The sequence below is a fragment of the Pseudorasbora parva genome, chromosome 12 (assembly GCF_024679245.1).
Source record: "Pseudorasbora parva isolate DD20220531a chromosome 12, ASM2467924v1, whole genome shotgun sequence".
NCBI classification, from domain to species: domain Eukaryota; kingdom Metazoa; phylum Chordata; class Actinopteri; order Cypriniformes; family Gobionidae; genus Pseudorasbora; species Pseudorasbora parva.
This window is the reverse complement of record NC_090183.1, coordinates 9308488-9311494: the sequence shown is the minus strand read 5'-3', so window position 1 is coordinate 9311494 and position 3007 is coordinate 9308488. Positions and strand designations below refer to the sequence as shown.

The window sequence follows — 3007 nt, the reverse complement described above, 5'->3', positions numbered from 1 at the left end:
ATATAAGGCACAAAAAATGTGACTCACTTGGAGAAGTTCGAAGTCTTCTTCTGTTTGGTAGTATTCTACAGAGTCGCATTTTCTACCAGTCCTCCCTTTGTGATGCCAAACCCTCTCATGAAAGAAGAAAGTCTTTGCATTTACTACTGTGACATGGAGCTTATCAGGTTCAACTAAACACTAGATTTTCAAAAGTATGTGACGTTCACAGCATAGAGTCTTTAAAAGCCGGTTTTACACTGCATGCACAAGCAGTGCGGTGGCAGTGCAGAAGCTGTGCGTATGGAGAGCGAGAGATGACCGCGGCTTATGCAGTGCAAATACAGACAAATATTGTTCTTTCTATCACCTTTTCCTGTGTTTTCCTCCGACCCCTGCTTGCTTCGTGCTTTGATTTATAATGGGCAGGATATATGCGACCGTGTTCCCCTATGTCCCAAACACATATGCATATAACATGCTGTATGTTGTTTAAATGATAAAAGTAACCCTAAAGTTAAGATATGCCTTTTGAAAAATTTGTATAATTTAAAAGTTTGGGCAAAAACCTCTGGCAGTTTTTCACAGCGTTTGATGTCATATGGTGATTGTGAAACACAAGGAACACTTCACTACATGATTCATTTATTTTTCATGTTAATCAGGTGAAGACGGGTCAATAGGTCATTTGATCAAGAACAATGCACTGTGGTTTTAATTCAGGGTGAGCAGCGCTGCAAAAATAGACTGCGCCGAAACAATCGCGCCACTTCGGCTCTGCACCGCGTCTGTGTGAACGCTCTAATCTGTTAACATATGGTCATCGAAAAAAAATATGCACTGCGTACGCTCCGCTTACACGTGCAGTGTGAAACCAGCCTAAAGTTTTGCCAGTTTGTTATTGTCACATCGTCTTATGTTTGGGACATTAACATTATACTTCCACGCCAGTGTGACGTTAAACAAGATGAATTGATTGGTTGCTTTGAATGCTAGTCAGGCGGCCTCTTGGACAGTCCTTGGTCAATGAAACCTGCTATGGAGTCCAAACCTTCTACCATAAGTCTGAAAGTCTGGCTACATGAGACTAGGTTGAGCAGCGGCATGTGTAAAAAGTAAAGCTGCAATATGTATTGTAACGCAGAAGATGTGTTTGCAAATTGCGAGTGGCTACTTTTTATGCCGTAGAAAGTCAGGATGTGCAGGTTTTTATCAGTCTGTTGGGGGGAACCACATTGTGTTTTTCAGGGTACCGGCTGCTACAACTAGTGCTTCCAAGAAAGAAGACAAGCCAAGAAAGTACATGGAATTGACACCGTTTGTAAGGTATGTGGCGTTAGGTATGGAAGTAAATGGGATATCCTTGAGCACAAATGTATGTTCTGCTTCGTTTAACAGGAAATTCTGACCACAAACCCAGCTCACATAATCTTCTAATTTCTTTGGTTTTGGCTGTGCCTTTATTCGAATAAGCTACCACTTTGTTTCCCGCCGTTCTGTTATCTTAGTGTAGTTGATTTATTCATCCCTAAACATGACATGAAAAGCAAATTGTGCGTTTTACCTGTTAGCCTGGCGCCTCGTCCATGTCAGAATAATCTGTGAAGGGGACCAGGCATCATGCCAGTAGTACAGTCTGACTCTGCAAGGCTACTTTAAGAGCTGCTGAATTAAATATGAAGTACACAATGTTTTAAATATAGTTGTAGACTGATAAAAGAGTCTTTTACTGTAGTATTTTTGCTGTCCACAGATTATTTTCTGATGCCTGGCCAAAACACTCTCTAATTAAAATGTATTCAGCAATACCAGTAACATCTTCAAGCTGTCAACAGTGTGGTCACAGCGGACCAGAAAAAAATGTCTACGCCACTGAAGGAGACACAACCCTGTCATAATTTTCCTACCAGTATCATTTGGTAATAGTTCTGGCATTTAACTGGTGATTCGTCTTCAGTGGAGAAGCCATTAGTGTTATTTTAAAGACATTAGAGTTCCTGGGAAGTACGGCACACCATGTCTTGTCTCCACTGTCTGTCAGTAAAACTCAAATTTGCCACCAATCACTGCACTTCTCATGGAGACTAGAATATTTTCTGGTAATGTTCTGCCTGTGTGATAAGTGTTTTTCTTTTTTTTAATTAAAACACGTTTGATCTAGGATTCTAAAACACATTGTTGGTCACTATTGGTGGATAACTTTTTCTGCTTTATTAAAATTGTCTATAAATATGGATTCAGGAATAATGGGACATCAGTTAAAACCATTTCCATATTTCTGCCTACGTATGATAGCGTATGTTTTCCTTGTGATGGTGATTGGTCTAGTTAGACCATGTTGGTCATTTATGGTGAGCAGCTGATCTATGCTGATTTCAATGATAGATCAGCTAGACTACAAGCTTTTGTGGCCTCAAATGACCTCAAGATAGATCACTTTGCACCAGTAGAAAACATCTGCCAATTTCCAAACATATTCCAAACATATAAGCACCTCAAGCTTATTATTTTTGCCCAAAATGGACATCATTAATTTGCCAAAAATCTAATAAGTAGTAAAGATTTGATAGATTTTTTGTAGTATTTCAAATATATTTTCTAAATTCTATAAACCACCGTCCCTCTTTTGCTGATGATTTGTCCCACTTTAACTAAACTTTGATACAAACTGAATAACTCGTACACGTACATTATTAATTAAATAAGTTATAACTGTTATAAACTATATATATATATATATATATATATATATATATATATATATATATATATATATATATATATATATATATATATATTTCATTTGACAAAATTCTATTTTTTTCTTCTAGAATTTAGAAACTATTTGCTGCACTGCATTTTTACTGATGATCTGTCCCATTTGAACTTTTCCCATTTTGTTCTATCATAAATTTACCAAAACTATCCCACTTCTCTTTTTTTGAAATAAACTGAATAATAAGAATTAATGTTGATGTAATTTCGATGGTTTAATAATGAGCATCAATAAAACTCTTTGATACTTTGA

The 3007-nt window shown here is 37.0% G+C and overlaps 1 protein-coding gene across 1 annotated transcript in view; it reads left to right on the top strand.

Moving 5' to 3' along the window:
* Nucleotides 1–3007, top strand: part of hs6st3a (heparan sulfate 6-O-sulfotransferase 3a) — a 292872-nt gene that overhangs the window by 126741 nt on the left and 163124 nt on the right. The gene's annotated exons all lie outside the window — the stretch shown is intronic.